At 54.3% G+C, this 17122-nt stretch overlaps 1 protein-coding gene across 2 annotated transcripts in view; it reads right to left on the minus strand.

Moving 5' to 3' along the window:
• NCK2 (NCK adaptor protein 2) overlaps positions 1–17122 on the minus strand; it is a 152788-nt gene that overhangs the window by 115041 nt on the left and 20625 nt on the right. The window contains exon 1 of one of the 2 annotated variants that reach the window (XM_079792639.1): positions 8358–10159. The exons of the other annotated variant lie outside the window; for it this stretch is intronic. The gene's annotated coding sequence lies outside the window, so the exon portion shown is untranslated. Of the gene's footprint in view, positions 1–8357; positions 10160–17122 lie in introns of those variants that run through there. 2 annotated transcript variants of the gene reach the window in all.

Here is a 17122-nt window from a genome sequence, read left to right on the forward strand (position 1 = left end):
TGGGGCTGGGGATGCTCAGTTCTGGCCGCCCTGCCCCAGCCCCCGGAGTGCATAGACGGGCAGCCGTATGTACTTAATCTCAATTAAAGACCTTTACACTAAAGGGGAGTAGTACATAGTCACACACGCCAATTCCTGCAGCGAACAGTGCACCAACTACGCCGCCAGAGCCCTTTGCCTCAGACTCGGGCTCCAGAGGGAGAAACAGACACCATACAGGCCATCACACCACAGGTGACAGCCACGCCGGCCACAGAACACTGACTGCTGGGTCAGGAACAGGCTTTCGAGGCATTCCGCTTTATCAACCCAACGACTATCCCAGGAGAAGTACGATCGTCCCGCTTTCCAGCTGAGAAAACTGAGGCACAAGAGCCTTACCAGCCCCAGATCGTACAGTGCCGAGTGGAAGGCCATGATGCATGCCAGGGGACCAGATCTTTACCACAGGGTGGGCGGCCTCCCAGGACTGAGTGCATGAGCATTAAGAGACGGATGGGCATGAACTAGGAGGCCTAGGAGGGGGCCACAGTTCTAGCTTCAAAGGAGAGATACCATTCTATCCTGCAACATGGCAAGGAGGGAAGCAGTGGGAGGGGAGGGGGGCAGGCCAGGCACCAGGGACAGCATGTGCAACGGCACAGAGGTGTGATGTGCAGGGCCTCGCTGGGAACAACCAGCGTGAAATTTACAAGGGCTAAGTGATCGAAGATGAAGCAAAAGTCAGTTTTTTAAGGCCTTTTAATACCATGAAGGAGCCCAGACTTTATCCTCCATGAAATGGGGATCCACAAGTTTTTAGAGAAAGAACCGAAACAATTAGATCTACGACTTGGAAAAGGAACTCCTGTCACGATAAAAGAGGCTGATGGATGGAGAGAATACGGGGCAGGAAGACAGGACGCAGGCAGGGGAGCCAGAGGCGTGAGCGGGCGACCGCGGAGAGGCAAGGCCACGCAGGCTGCAGCGGCCGCACACACTGCACTGTGGCTGCAGGCTCCGCGCAGTTACCACGGCTCCGCTTTCAAACTCGGGGCACCCTGGTGTGGACAGGAAAGCCCGGTCGCCGTATTCCATACGCTTGGGACATGATGTAGAAGCAGGGCTTGAGTACGAACATTAGACTTTTAACCCAGACACATCAATAAAAATACGGGTGGCTGGGGTGAGTCCTTTAGGTAAATTTACAGATATGAAAACCATATTACGGAAATGTGGTCATAGATATCTGAATATTTAATGATGATCAGGCCCCAATTTAATCTAGATGCTGAGAACCAAAGGTTTATTACTGAAATTTTCACTTTAAAATTTTTTAAAATACTTTAAATATTTATTATTTTTGGTTAATTTTGCAATCAGAAATGTTTTTCTATTATAAAATACTAGAGGCCCAATGCACGAAATTCGTGCAAGGGACTCGGCCCTCACAGCCAGGGTGACTTGCCTGGGCCCTTGCAGCTGCGGTGATTACCTCGGCCCTCACAGCCCCAGCTTGGTCCGGAAGTCCCGAAGGACATCGGGAAGGTTGTCCAGCTGTCGTCTAATTAGCATATTACGCTTTTATTATTATAGATATGCCTCATTTCTAGTGCATGAAAACTGTGCTTAGTTAAAATCATGCCACATCACAAGGAAAAGGCAAAACTAAATAAATGGGAGAAGGGGGGTTATGCATAGTGCAGCTGAATTAAATAATGGAGGAATAGCAACTGCGTAAATCCAGAGAACCCGGTCAGTTGTAAAGTCTGGGTGCATACACAGCATGTCAGCAGCAGGCAAACCCAGCAGGCGAAGGGGTCTGGTCGCGTCGGTCCGTCCTTTTGCCAGCTAGGAAAACTAAGCCCACCCCACGGAGCATGAACTCCACGTGCATGTGGACGTGGTGAGTGTGAGTGGACGTGTGTCTAAATGTTTTTTGTTACTGATTTTAGAGAGATAGGGAGAGGGAGAGAGAAACATTGATGAGAGAGGGTTACATCAATCAGGTGTCTCCTGCATGCCCCCCACTAGGGATAGAGCCAGCAACCCAGGCCTGTGCCCTGCCTGGGAATCTAACCAGCGAACTCCAGGTGCAGGGGACGATGCTCAACAACTGAACCACACCAGCCAGGGTCTGAGTGTGTTTTAAACCACGGACTAGTCAAGAGGCACAATTCAAAAGCTGCATTATTAGTGGAATAAAGTTAGAGTTCTTTCTTCCCTTCCCCCACCTGTGCCCCACTCCACGGGGCTGGTCAGGGCGCACAGAGCACGAACGGGTCCCCTGACGCCTGGATGCAGGGCCGTGTCGGTCCCAGGACACCAAGCTCGCTGTAACGTGCCACCTCCCGCTCAGGAGAAGGTGAAGGGATACTGCCATACACTCTAACAAAGGACTATGTAATGATTAAAAGGCAATTGACTTCAAGTATCCCCTTTAGTTAAATTAATGCAAAAAGATTTTTTTAAAAGAGATCAAACTGATGGCTGCCAGAGGGGAGGGGGGATGGATGAGAAGGTGAACGGAGACAGTCAGTAATGGTGTGATCACTTGGCACGGTGGCAGACGGTTACCAGAATTAGGAGCACACCGTGAGGTACACAAGTATCAAATCGCTGCACTGTACACCTGAAGTAAATACTGTACACCAACTGTACTTAAATCAGAAAATTTTAAAGCAGTCAAATCAAATTGAAAAATAAATGAGAGCCCTGAGTGTTAGTCTTTTTTGTTCTTTCAGAGTGATTCTAATAAGCATATTGTACTAAACATTCCTAATAAAGTTATTCTCAATCATTTCTCAAATTTTAATAGTTTAACAAAACCAAACTCCTGAGTTTAAAGAAATATGGTCTTAGAGCATATCTGTGAAGCTCTTTTTAAATAACCATGATCCCACTTTAGACACCAACCAGTAGTTAAGGGCACTGCATCTACAGTGTCAGCAGCGACGCACAGGGGGCCCAGCAGACGGTGCGCCCGCGGCCGGGGCGTGGCACTGGCAGGACTGCATGGACGCTTGCTGTGCCCCCTCCCCGGGAGGCTGGGCCAGCGGCCTCCCCTCTGCCCTCAGCTGCCCTTCTCCAGCCCCAGGCACATGGTCAGAACCACCTCCTCCCCACAAGGGTGGCCCACTGATGGGCTCAAAGTGGGCATCTGACCCCCTGGGCCAAGGAGGGCCTCCCCCGGAGGCGGAGCTCAGAACGCCTCTGCTGGACGCACACTCCTGCTGGTGGTGGAGGCCGCCTCCTGCCTCGGGTGCTGCGAGGGACGGCCAGTCTGCAGAGGGCAGAGTGGCCGGGGGCTTCCCAAGTCCCCCACACCCGCTGAGCCCTGGGCCCAGTCCCACCAGCCTGCCCACATCCCTTCGTAAGACACCTTTCGCTGGGGCAACTTCTCTGGCTCCAGGGAGCTCAGGAGGGCTGCTGTCACCTGCCTCCTGGCAGCTCCTCCGGGCACAACTGGAGGAGACGGAAGGGGGACAGATGCCAAGGAGGGAGCGGGGAGCTGGGAGAGGCATCAAGTCCAGGCCGCGAACAGGAAGGCTTCCAGCTGCTGGAAGAGAAGCAGAGGCTGATGGCCCAGCGAAGCCCATTTGCGGGTGCTTGAATCTTGTCAGCCAGCACCCCAACTGATCTCTTCAACTGCGAGCTATGAAGGAGAGCTCCGCACGTTCAAAATGCACGTGGCGGTTTCCTGCCTGCCGACAGCAGGGAGCCGTCTGTGCCGGGGCTTCCAGGAGCGGCTCTGTCCCTCCGCCCGCAGCATCACCTCCCCAGGAGCCGTCCCGCTGCGTCTTCACAGCAGCTGGCGTGAGTGCACTGCCCGGCGTCCACTCACTGTTCCTCCAGGCAGCCGCACGGACGACCGCTGTCCACTGCCGGTCATGCTCACCTTTCTGCTCTGTTTCCCAAACCGAGCCAGTGAGGACCTGATTAGCATGCTCCCCGGCCATGGTCCATTTCTACTGACCCACTACCCGCCAGCTGGCACCGCGTCATTTCACTCCCCACACTCCTGAGAGCCCGTGCCAGATGTGGCCGGCAGCGTCAGAGCCCGCCATCCAGTCACACTCCTCTGTGCCCCTGGGGCTGGAGACCAGAAAGCTCTGTTCTCCAGGCCCTCGCCAGCTGGATTCTTCGTTAGTCCTGCCAAAGGGGCCCCGGAGCAACAGGAGAGGGCGGGAGAAAGGGCAAAGCCTTGCCCACCCGAGTGGCTCCTGGCCAGGCAGATGCTGCAGCAGCAAAGGCTGCCGGCTCCAGCCGCCACTGCGCAGGCAGGACCTCGGCTCAGGCTTCCGCAGGGGCAGCAGGGGCAGCGCCCGCCTGGGACTCGGGGAACTGCTTCCCAGACCCGGGCAGCAGCAGCTTCTCCGTGCCCGACGTTGGATAACACGTCTTCCCCCTGCGGCTCCTGCGGCCCTTCTCACACTGGGCAACCACCCGTCCTAGAGCCTGCCTGTCTGAAGTGGCGAAGACGTCCCTATTTTCCTAGCAGAGAGGCCCTGGAGGGGGTGCAGGAGCGACTCTACGGGTGGGCAAGCAGAGGCCAGCAGCGGTGACGCCCAAGCGAGTCAACACAGAAATAAACAGAGGCCGTCGCTCCTCACCACCTGTCGCCTGTGGTCTGATTGCTGAGGGTCCCTGGAGCTGGGCAGAGCTGGCATCACCCGGCTGGGATGACTGGGCAGCTAGAGGAGGAACCAGCAAGCTAGCCCGCACCAGCCACTCAACAGCCAGACCTAGAAGAAAACCCGCAAGTTCCTTCCTCTGGCCGTGTTCCAAGTGTCACAGGTCGCTGCTGAGCCAGGGGGCAGCCCAGGGCGCCGCAGTGCAGCCGCCTCCTGGGCAGGGAGGCAGCGGCAGCCAGGCCCAGGGAGAGCCCGCCCAGCCAGTGGCGCTCCTGTCAGATGCTCAGAGATGAGGGTCCTGAGCCCCTCCCCCAAACTTCCTTTGGATGCCTCCAGACGATACTGAAATTTCAAGGTATTTGGAATGCTTATGGAAATAAGGGGTGAAAGGCAGGAACCTGAGTCTGTTACAGAAAATCCAGGCTGTGTAATGTCTTAGCTGGAGCAAAAGCTGGGGTCTCCCACCCACCCAAGACATGAGAGGGAAGGGAGAGCTGCAGGTGACATCAACGGCCGAGCACACCTGGGTAGGGCCTGAGGGCCGCACGTGGCCCTCTCACACCCGCTTCCCCCCAGGGCGGCCGGCAGTAAGGGGCGTGGAGCTATGCCAAGCAGCCCAACCAAAACACGAGGGACCGCTGCTTCAAATTACTCCTCCGTGGGAGTCGTCAACTCCCCGAGCAGCAGCGGATGGCCGCATCGTGCTTAATACTGTTTTATTTTATTTGGTTTTGTAACCACAAAACCAGCGATTCCAAGCCGCTGGTTTGCAGACAAGGAGATTATGAACACGATTAGTGCTCAAAGGAAAAATCACATTAAAAGAATCCAAGTGACTCAGGGTGGATCCTGCAATTCACACTGGGGCGGAGCTCAGTTACTAAACCAGGCACCGAGGTGGGAGAAAAAACACACTCGTTTTCAAAAGGGTATCGGCTGATTGTCTTCCCTTGAAAGGCAGAGTGGCAGACAGCACCCCTGCCTGCGGACAGCACCCCTGCCGCCTAAATCCCAGGGCGATGACAAATAGCTCAGAAGGGCGCTACAATGACACCTGAGAAAGGGAAGCATGTGGGAGGGAAAATAAGTTTAAACAAACCAATTTGAAGTTAAATTAAAAATTACACTGCTGAAAAATAACATTAAGAAATGGTACTTATCTGGGGTCTGCTTTAGAGTATCCGCGTGGGCTGACAGCGGGAGGGGGCGGGGGCGCAGAGAAAGAGCTGGCCGAGCACAGCTCAGAACAGCGCCCCTTACTTCAGAGCTCTCCGTCCCAAACATCAAGAATCCAAATTCGAGGAAGAAGCCTCGCCCCGCCAGGCAGGTGGCGCTCTGGTCCTGTCCTGAGCCCCTCCCCCAATTCCTGTGGATGCTTCCACACACAGCGCCAATGACCTTCACAGGACGGACACGTAACACCACCCCTCAATGGATGTCATTTATTGCTAACTTTTTACAAAATAAAGGTAAGCCAAAATCAGATCACCAGGTATTCAGACGACATGGCACTTAATTTCTCAATGGATCGAGCTGGTGACGGTTTTGAAAAGCATTTTTTTCCAATTATACAGCATGTAGAGCTTCTGACGCCTTATTTCATTAGACAAACACATAACTCAAAAGCAGCACTGCCTCAGATGACCTCCCGTGGATGCCTCAACCACATCCCACGGACGCCGCACAGGAGTTGCTAAATAAGTGTGAGCGTAAGCAGGCTCCGCTGTGGACAGATTTCTGGGATGCCCAGAGGCCCCAGACAACTTGAGACCCGGCCCCCCACCCCCAAGGCAGGGGACGGCCTGGCAGTCAGGTCTGTGATTGGGGCACAGCTGACCAGACCGGCCCTGGACACGGGCCCTCACAGACAGGAACTGGGCTCCAGGCCCAGATGCACCAATCTGGGAACTCACACACCAAGACGCAAAAGGCCCTGTACCCCGCACAGGCGGACACCCAGTTCTGACGAGAAGTCAATTTTGTTTTTGTTCAAACACAAAGCGCTGAGAGCAAGTCAGCCCATGGACACAGGCAGAGGTCCTGAGCCGCTGGGGGGCACGCAGGTCACCCAGCGCGGCGTCCCAGACTTCCAGAGGTGCGCGTCCCAGTGAGGCTCTCTGCTCTCCCCAACCCACTGAACCAGGTACACAGACGCTTCCTGAACGCCCACAGGGCCACACCCACGCAAAACCAGGAGCCACCAGGCTGCTCTCCAGGAAGCGCCTTCCCCACAGGATCCCGGGCCTGAGGCAGCGCTGGGCACAGAGGAGCTGACACCCGCTGGAGGGGTGCCTGAGCTTCAGACCTTCCCAGGAAACAGAGCACAGAGAAGCAACAGCTGCGTGAACCCCAGCACGCCAAGGGCCCGCTGCTGTCTGAAGGCTGTGTCCTCCCAAATTCACTCGGAAATCCTAACCCCTGAGGGGATGGTATAGGAGGTGGTGGGGCCCTGGGGGTGATCAGGTCTTGAGGGGGGAGCCCTCCTGGTGGGATTAGTGCTCCTCATAAAAGCCCTCCTCCCACAGCTGCCGGCACCTTTCCACCACGGAGGATACAAGGGGCCTGCGACCACCACCGGAGGACGGATGCAGGCTGACCCTCGCCTGGCCCCGCTGGCACCACCCTGACTTCCAGCCTCCAGAACTGCGAAGAACTCCTTTCTGTTGTTCACGCCCCAGCCCGGGGTATTGGAGCTACAGGCCCGGGGTATTGGAGCTACAGGCCCCGGGTATTGGAGCTACAGGCCCGGGGTATTGGAGCTACAGGCCCGGGGTATTGGAGCTACAGGCCCGGGGTATTGGAGCTACAGGCCCCGGGTATTGGAGCTACAGGCCCCGGGTATTGGAGCTACAGGCCCGGGGTATTGGAGCTACAGGCCCGGGGTATTGGAGCTACAGGCCCAGGGTATTGGTAGCTACAGGCCCGGGGTATTGGGAGCTACAGGCTTGGGGTATTGGAGCTACAGGCCCAGGGTATTGGGAGCTACAGGCTTGGGGTATTGGAGCTACAGGCCCAGGGTATTGGGAGCTACAGGCTTGGGGTATTGGAGCTACAGGCCCGGGGTATTGGAGCTACAGGCCCTGGATATTGGGAGCTACAGGCTTGGGGTATTGGAGCTACAGGCCCGGTGTATTGGAGCTATAGGCCCAGGGTATTGGAGCTACAGGCCCAGGGTATTGGGAGCTACAGGCCCGGGGTATTGGAGCTACAGGCCCCGGGTATTGGAGCTACAGGCCCGGGGTATTGGAGCTACAGGCCCCGGGTATTGGAGCTACAGGCCCGGGGTATTGGAGCTACAGGCCCGGGGTATTGGAGCTACAGGCCCAGGGTATTGGGAGCTACAGGCCCGGGGTATTGGGAGCTACAGGCTTGGGGTATTGGAGCTACAGGCCCAGGGTATTGGGAGCTACAGGCTTGGGGTATTGGAGCTACAGGCCCAGGGTATTGGGAGCTACAGGCTTGGGGTATTGGAGCTACAGGCCCGGGGTATTGGAGCTACAGGCCCTGGGTATTGGGAGCTACAGGATTGGGGTATTGGAGCTACAGGCCCGGTGTATTGGAGCTATAGGCCCAGGGTATTGGAGCTACAGGCCCAGGGTATTGGGAGCTACAGGCCCAGGGTATTGGGAGCTACAGGCTTGGGGTATTGGAGCTACAGGCTTGAGGCAGGAGGGAAGATTTTGAGTGAGTGGCCCCACAGGAGTCTTTCTACTGAAATGGAAGTTACCTGCTCAGGATACTCACATCCTGTAGGTGGTCACCGCAGAGCACAGGAAACAGAAAGTGATGTGAGCGAGGCAGGGTGGAGCTGGCAGGCCCGGCAGCGAGGCAGGTCTGCCTGAGCAGCGCCGGGGCCCAGTGCAGCAGCCGGGGGACAGAGAAACCCACGTGCCGAACCAGAACCTGAGCCAGAGCGGGCGCAGGAGGTGCCGGGAGGGGCTCTGGCTGTGGAAGTGGGAGGGGGAAGATGCCGATTCCAGGAAGCAGAGCTCAGGGAAAAACTGTCCTGGGAAGTCAGCATGCCTCCAAGCTCCTGGAAACCAGTGCCCACAGTTGTGCTGCTTTCCTCCCGGGTCCTCTACAATGACGCCCCAGCTCAGCGCGCCTGCGAGGCCAACGCGGGGGGCGGGGCGGGGGGCAGGATCCAGCCCCAAGATGCAGTCACTGGCAGAAGCTGACGCTGGACCACTATCTCAAGGACGAACAGAAGCTGGACAGAGAGGCTCAGGTGAGAACCAGGACGCCGCCGCCTTCGCTGGGGAGACAGGAAGGTGTTCCTTTCCTGGGCATCACCCTCACCGAAACACAGGCAGGGAAGGCAGCAGTCTCGTTCCATTCACTCCCGGGGCTGGCAGGTGCTCTCCGGGCTGAGCAAGCAAGCTGAGTGTTTGAGCTGGGCCTTGAGAACGTTCAAGCCAACAGTCTAAATCCATGGTTCTCAAACTCAGGGCCAGAGGGGTCAAGAGTTCCCAAGAGGCTCAGAGAGGCTGTTAGGAAGCTCCTGATAAGGAAAAGCAGCACTCACCACTTCCTTCACCCCCACTCCCCCTCCGAGCGGCGCCTCAGCCTCCGCTCAGCAGGACCCGCGGCGGCGCACAGGGCGCGTGCGTGCTGCAGCTCCCGGAGACTTCGAGCCAAAGCGATGCTGTAACGTCTACAGGCTCACCTCTGAAGGGTGGTTGGAGGGAGAGGAAGGAAATTAGGCCCTGGCCCTGCCCGGGCAGGGAGAGAGGCGGCCTGAGGAAGCTTCTGAGAACGGCTGTAGGGGAAGTAGAGCTCTGAGTGATGGGCAGGCCCGACACAGGAAAGGAGGCCTGACACCAGGAGGGTTTGGACTCCACACAGAAAAGCCCGAGTGAGAGCTGGTGGCAGCACTGTCAGCCCACACCCAGGCATGTGCTTCCTCCGAGAAAGGGCCGGGAAGCCAGAGCACGTCCCCACAGCTTCTCACTGACTGAATGCTTGGCCCCCACCTCCGTGGGCTGCCCCTGGTCCCAGGGGATGCGGCTGGAGGCGAGGCCTCCGGGAGGTAGTCACAGGTCTAGGTGAGGTCAGGCAGTGCAGCCCGGGATGGGGCACACGCCCCTCGGAGAGGAGGAGACCAGAGCCGCCGCCCTCTGCTGTAGGAGGCACCTCTGGAGATGGCCGCCTCTCCAACCCGGAGCACGGCCTCACCGGGGCCCCGGGCAGCAGGCACCTGGCTCTGGGACTTCCCAGCCTCCAGAACTAGGAGAAGTAAGTATCTGTTTAAGCCGCCCAGCCAGCCCCCGGTGTTTTGTTACAGCGACTGGAGCTGAGACGGCCTCTACTGAAGAGTTCTCACCTAAGCTGTGTGATGGCAAGGAATGAGAAACATCTCTTGAAATATGTGGCCAAAATATCACTGCGTTTCAGGTTTCTTCCTATGAAGTCAGAATGACAACTACAAAAGAGGATAGGAATGGTGATATTAACATCAGAATTGTCAACACTGGAAACAATGTTTTAGACTATAAGCAATATTTAATGCAATATTGCTTACTTCCCCAAAATGACCTCCTTGAATACCCGAAATATTAAAAAGCTAAAAATATTTTCAAAAATCTTTTTCTTGACCTGCTAAAATAAAGATGTTTGAATGTGAAAGAATAAAAAATAACTCAGACCACTAAATACCAGATGCCAGGAGGCGACGTAGCCTGCGGAGACTCCACAGATGGCTCCACTCCGAACTGTGGCCTCGGCATTTCACAAGTCATGGCCTACGCGCCTGGAGCACGGCTACGCCCTTCAGAAATGAGCGATGCTCTATACAGCCTCCTATTCCCGGGGAAACTACTTTAAATGTGACCACTGTGGTCACACACACACACACACATACACACACACACACACACACACCTGACAGTAAGCTTCAGCACTTCTTAGCTGCAAAAAACCACTATTTTATCACTGATGTATATACCTCAGAAAGATAAAAGCCTGATACGAACACTACCCTTCAGAAAGATCTTTGCCCTGGCTGGTGTGGCTCAGTTGCTGGTTCGATTCCAGGTCAGGGCACATGCCTGGGTTGTGGGCTCAATCCCTTGTAGGGACGTGCGGGAGGCAGCCAATCAATGTTTCTCTCTCACATCGATGTTTTTCTCTCTTTCTCCCTCTCCCTTTCTGTCTCTCTCAAAATCAATAAACTGTTCTTTAAAAACAAAAGGTCTTTAAAATCAGACAGCCCTTGAAGTTTAAAGAATTTTGAGTAAGCTGTGTCCAAAAGATCACATTTTTAAAAACTGTGATTCTTAGAAATTCCTTTTGCCACCACACCCAACCCACACAGCTCCTGGACATTCTTTCACCATTCCCTCTCATTCTTGTAATAAACCTTTTCTTTATTATTAGTGCTTTTCATCATGTGATTTAAAACATGCAAAGATACTACTATGATGTCATGTACCAGGCACCGTTCTCAATGTTTTTTACTCATTTTAATCTTCATAGCAATCCCCTTTCCAGTGAAGGCAACTGAGACACTGAGCGGTAAGCTACCCGGCCCAACTCACAGTCCGGGGGAGGGGGGAGCCAGGACCTGAACCCAGGGCTCTGGTTCCGGACTCCTGAAGTAAAATTACAAGAAAAAGCTAAAAAGTAAACATTTAGAATTACAGAAACATCATGCAAGGAAGGGAGATCCAAGTCCATGTGAGGAGTAAAAAACCTCCTTTTTCTCAGGCTTTCCTCCTAAATCAGTTTCACTGGCAGCGCCTTGATGCACGTGGTGGACATCTGGCAGTGCGTGCACGGCCTGGCTCCGGGGCTGCAGGTACAGGCCCCACAGGCCTTCCCGGCCGGCCAGGCGGAATTCACCCCGTGCCTGCGGCTTCACCCACACAGCCCACTCCTTACTTAGCCACCTGCAGCCACAGATGCCTATCGCCTGCAGCTGAGCTCTTCTGTAAGGCATTATAAGGAGTCACAATTCTGTGCTGCTTTTAGACAGCTTGTATCTAAGCTTTCTGAGAAATGTTACTATATTTTTCCTGCAGTTGCTTCCTGAGAACTAAGAGCTGGGGGTTAGCAAGCACAGTGAGAGTCATGATTAGTGAGCAGAGGGCAGGAAAGAATGTGAACTAGGAATGCATCAGCTGTTTTACAGAGCAGGAGTGTCCTTCAGTAGGGCCAGCCAGCTGGGAGGCCAAGGGCGGGGGCGCCCTCTAGGGCTGTCCTGACGTGGTTTAATAAAAATATATCTGGTCTTAGTCCCCAGCTCCTGGAATAGAGCTGCTTGGAATTTCCTGAGTGATAGGGGCGGTGGGTTACCCAGAACTCGCCCCTTCTGGTCACACCCAAGCGTATGCTAATGAAGTGACTGGGGGGGGGGGGGTTGGCCCTAGGGGTTGGCCCTAGGACGCGCAGGATAGGGGCTGGACATGGAAAGACCAACCACGTGATTAGAGGGTGGAAACTTTTGGCCCCACCCCTCAACTGCAGGGAAGGAGGGAGCTGGAGACCTGGTTATAAAAACTCTGGAACCACATAGACTTCAGGCTGGTGAACACACTGGTGCTGGGTGGCATGCCGGAGGGTGCCCAGGCTCTGCACCCCCTCTCCACTACCTTGTCGTATGGAATTCCCGCTGTAATAAACCACTGATGGACAGTAAAGTGTCATTCCAGCAAACTGAAACCCGATGAAGGGGTCCTGGACACCCCAATGTGTAGCCAGCCAGTCAGAGTGCAGGCGGGCCAGGACTGGGGACTGGCGTCAAAAGTTAGACATTCTTGTGGACTGAGCCCCTCCTGATGGGGGGTGCCCTTCCCAGGAGCGGTGTGAGAACTGAATGGACTCACAGGCTCCCAGTGGGCGTGGGAGAAGCAGAGGTGGGCGCGTCCAGCTGTGTCCTACTATAAGGGCAAGCGCACACTGGAGTCCAGAGACTTATGCGAAAGAACAAAAAGGAAAAACTTAAAAATCCAACAGCTCACTAGTAACTTTTTTGATTGATTGTAAGTTGAAATGACATGGGGCTAAATAAAATGCATTACTAAAATTATTTTCATCTATTTCTTTCTACTTCTTAATGTGATTACTAGGAAATTTGAAGTTATACATTTAGCTCACACTTGTGACTTATGTTTTACTTCTACTGAATGGCACTATTTTAAATACATTAATTTCTACATATTTAGAAGACTAAAACCTACTTTTCATCTCAAATTTTCACATGCAGAAAGCAAGCAACTACCGGAGGACGGGGGCGAGGGATGAGTAATAAAGGGGAGAAGGAATTAATATTTATTACATGGAGAGCATGCTGGGAGCCGCCCAGTACCTGGCAGTTTCACCCTAACAAGCCCTCGGTGTGAGCACCCTCCTCCTGCCGTCACAGAAACGCACCCGCCTCGGGCCAGTTCAGTGGCCGGCAAGGACTCCCGAGGGGCGGCTTCCGGCTGCACTCCCATTCCTTCCTGCACAGCAGGGTTGGCCAGTGTTTCCTGGAAAATGGCCAGGTGAGTATTTTAGGCTTTTTGAGCCGCACAGTCTCTGTTCCAATGGCTCACCCTCCCCTTGGAGCAAGAGGGCAACCACAGATCATACGTAAATGAGCGAGCCTGGCTGGGTTCTAATAAACGTACTCACAATGGCCTGGGAGCGGGTTTAAGGAACCTTCTTCCTGCCAAGAGCCATTTGGATATTTATAACATCATTCGAGGGCCATAAAAGTTATCAACTTAAAAATTAGCCTGCTCTATTTGGTCAAACACTTAATTAACTCACCCCTACTGCCTTGGCAGAGCCAGACCACATGATTTCTCGGTCCTTATACAGCCCCCGGCCAGACGTTCCCCACCCCTGCTGTAAAACAAACAAACAAAGACAACAGGCCCTACACGAGTCACTGGTGCTGGGCCCCAGGTCACCACACTGAGACTTAGAGTTTCAGCCTCTCCCAGAAATGGAGTCCCCTGACCAGCACCAGGGAGGACATCTGCCTGTGGACTCCCTGCCGGCCCTGAAGGAAAGTCACAATCAGCCCACCTTTGGCCAGTATGACCTCCTCTCCTCTCCCTTCCGCCTAAGCCTTTCCTCTTGCACAGCTCCTTGGAATTCCTTTCTGTCCATATGAGCTGCTGATTCATGAATCTTTGAATAAAACCAGTAAGATCTTTAAAATATCACTCAGTTGAATTTGGTTTTTAACAAAACCATGAAGAGAAACAGACATTGTTAAATAAGTGATTCTATCCATCATCACCAGTGCATCAAACATGACATGTATAAAGGATACCACTCACAAAATGCTAACGAGGTTATCACCGAAACAAGGCTACGGGGAAGTCAGACTTACTGGACATCACAAGTAGGCCATTTAGGTTTGTCACTAAAGGTATTAACAGCAAATTACATTTGGTTCAACATACACGATGCATGTAACAAAAACAAAATTACACATACATATCAAGGGAACACTAAGTGGAAACATGAGATGCAACACGGGAAGGAGTCTAGGCCTCGAGGTCTCGCCAGTGGGAGCGGGAACCTCGACCCTGGCACTGAGGTGCGTGGACCTGACACGCCAGCTTGGCACGCGGCGTCCCATCCCTGGGCAAATGCCCACCCTTCTCCTGACTCCCAACCTAGAACACCACAGGCAGCAGGGGAACGGAGCAAGGCGCTCCGCTGAGTTATTAAACTCATTTGAAAACTTTTTACAATATTAACTCATAAATCTAACTAGCATTGCTCAGTACAGATGGAAATGGTTTGAGGGTGGGCGGGGTGGGGGACCCTGCATGCCCCCAGGTGGAGGGAAGTCCAAGGGAAGGAGACGGGGATTTAACTGGCAGGCGCCCCGGAGGGGCCTGCTTCCCGGTTAGTACTGCAGGGGCCACCCTGCAGGGGGCCTGGGGCATACTCACCAAGGCAGCCTTCACGGAGGCGCACACCTCAGTGAGCAAGAGCGGGAGGGAGGGCTCCTCCCACCTCCAGGCTCCAGCTCCCCTTCCTTCGGAGAGAGGCCTTCAGTCCCTGTGTCTCTGCTACCCCCTCTGCTCACCATGCTCACCTGCCCACTTAGCCCCTCTACCCACTTCATTCTTTTACTTTCTTTCTTTCCTTTTTCCTCCCCGCACCCATCTCTTCCTCTGGTAATCAACACAGACAGGAAGGGAGAGAGAGGAAAACATCCATGTGAGAGCTCACTATGCATGGGCTGTCTCCTGCATGCCCCTTTCCACCCCCCCCCCCCGCCCCCGCCACCACCACCACCACCACCACAGGGTATCCAGCCGGCAGCCTGGGAAGGTGCTCTTGACCTGGAATCGAACTGGTGACTTCCTGAGGCACAGGAGGCCGCCCAACCAACTGAGCCACACCAGCCAGGGCTTTTTTTTTTTTTTTTGCTTAATCTCTTCAACCCAGAAAATTTTTCATTTTTAAAGGGCATACTACACTGAGTGGCCAGATTATTATGATCTCTGAACGCATAATAATCTGGCCACTCAGTATATATATCAGAGGCCCGGTGCATGAATTTGTGCATGGGTCGGGTCCGGCCCGCCTGGCCAGGGGGAGGGGACATGGGCAGTTGGCCAGCCTGCCTGCTGGTCGAACTCCTGGTCGAGAGGACAATTTACATATTAGCCTTTTATTATATAGGATATACACTGAGTGGCCAGATTATTATGCGTTCAGAGATCATAATAATCTGGCCACTCAGTGTATGAAGCAGCAGTCGCCAACCAGTGGTTCACGGACCACTGGCGGTCCATGAGGCCCGAAAGGTTGGCGACTGCTGCTATAAAGTGATTTCTATGAAGTGGTTTCTACTACATCTGAGCCAAACAGAAGAAATGTCATAAAAACCTAATAACGAGGTAGGTTTGTAATTTCAGGGAGTTCTGCGTGGCAGCAAGCAATCTAACCAGGAGCAGAAGGAACAGGTTCAACTTGCCCACCGGATTAAGTCACGTACCGCTTGGCAGCCAATCACCACAAACCTAGCAGCTTACAGTGACTCATGTTTACCATCTCAGTTTCGGTGGGCCCTGAGTTTGGGCACGGCTCACCCGGGCTCCTAACTGGTTACTCAACCGCAGAGCTAATACACCTGGCTGGACAGAAACCTACACTCACACCGCTCTGAACGTACCTCTGGGAGGTCTTCTACCTGCTACAGCCGTGGCAAACTTACCCAAAATATTTGCAACTCTTTCCGAAAATGCCTTTAGAGATCAGATGACCAGTTTAAAGAGCAGTAGTCCCATCACCTCTGGCTCACTTGGCCAGTGACCGAAAGGAGGAAATCCAGTTCTCTCTCTCTCTCTGTCCCAAACACAGCGCCAAACAAGCAGCTATTATAACAAAAACTGACTCCCCTCAGAGGGAACGGCGCGGCTATGGCTGAGGGCTCGCACACGCCGTCACAGCCCCACAGGGCCCGCGGGGCGAGTCAGTGCGCCCTGGCAGAGCCCGACGCTCAAGCCCTTTGTGCGGGACCTGGCCCTCGGTGTGTACAAATTCTAGTCAACCTGTAGTTACAATAGCAGTGACGCTGTTTTCTAATCACCGCGAGACAAGGTCCTTCAGAATCCAACACAAAACGCCTTCAGGAGGCGCCTCAGACTCTGCGTAGCAGGAGCAGTGCGGTTTGGGTGAAACTGGTGTCTGCGCACTGCTGGAAATTGGTGCCACCTTGGAGAAGGCACGATGGCAACATGTACCCAGAACCACCGAGACGGCAGGGGCCCCTGTGCAGCCCTCCGGGAGGAGTCACGCGAAGGAAAGGCCTGCGCGGAAGGAAAGAGGGCACAGCACTGCATCCACGGAGCAACGATGCAAACGACAAGTCAGCAACGCTCCCGTAGCTGGCAGGGCGAGACACGCCATGCAACACGACGACATATAAAGACTACGGACAAAGTGAACCGTCCCCACATTAAAGAGGATACAAAATTACACAGATGGCTGCAACATAAGGACTAGATTACAAACACCGATTTCTCTTTAGGATGGCGAGGTTACAGGAAGCATCTTCCCTTTAACACTGCCTTTAAGAGTTGACCAGTATGTTGTCTTCATCATTAAAATAAACTCCACCAAAAAATAAATACATTAACAGGCCGTGCTAGGTAAGAGGGTCTTGGAGAGCCGGGTCTCAAACGGCAGGCATGCTGCACTTCTACCTGGCAGCGCGGCAAGCCTGGGAAGAACCAAGGAGGACGCGGGTCATCCTGCTCCCTAAGCGCCCCAAACGGAAGGGACGGATTGGCTTGGGCAGCTGCGGCTGCCCCGTGAAGCAGAGGCAGGCTGCGGACTCCGGGGCCGCGGTGCTTGGCGTGCACAGACAGCCGCGCAGGAGGCACGCTACGAAGTTCAGCGCTGACATAATTAGGGACGTGGGAGTCCGGCTGTGCACTCGCGCTCCCCTGCACAGTGAGCATGCAAAGCCAGCCGACCCCACGGGTCACTGCACCGTGTGCAAACATAACACACCGACCGGCAGCCCTCCAAAGAGAGGCTGCCCGCCCAGCGCG

Source organism: Cnephaeus nilssonii (assembly GCF_951640355.1).
Source record: "Cnephaeus nilssonii genome assembly, chromosome: 15".
NCBI classification, from domain to species: domain Eukaryota; kingdom Metazoa; phylum Chordata; class Mammalia; order Chiroptera; family Vespertilionidae; genus Cnephaeus; species Cnephaeus nilssonii.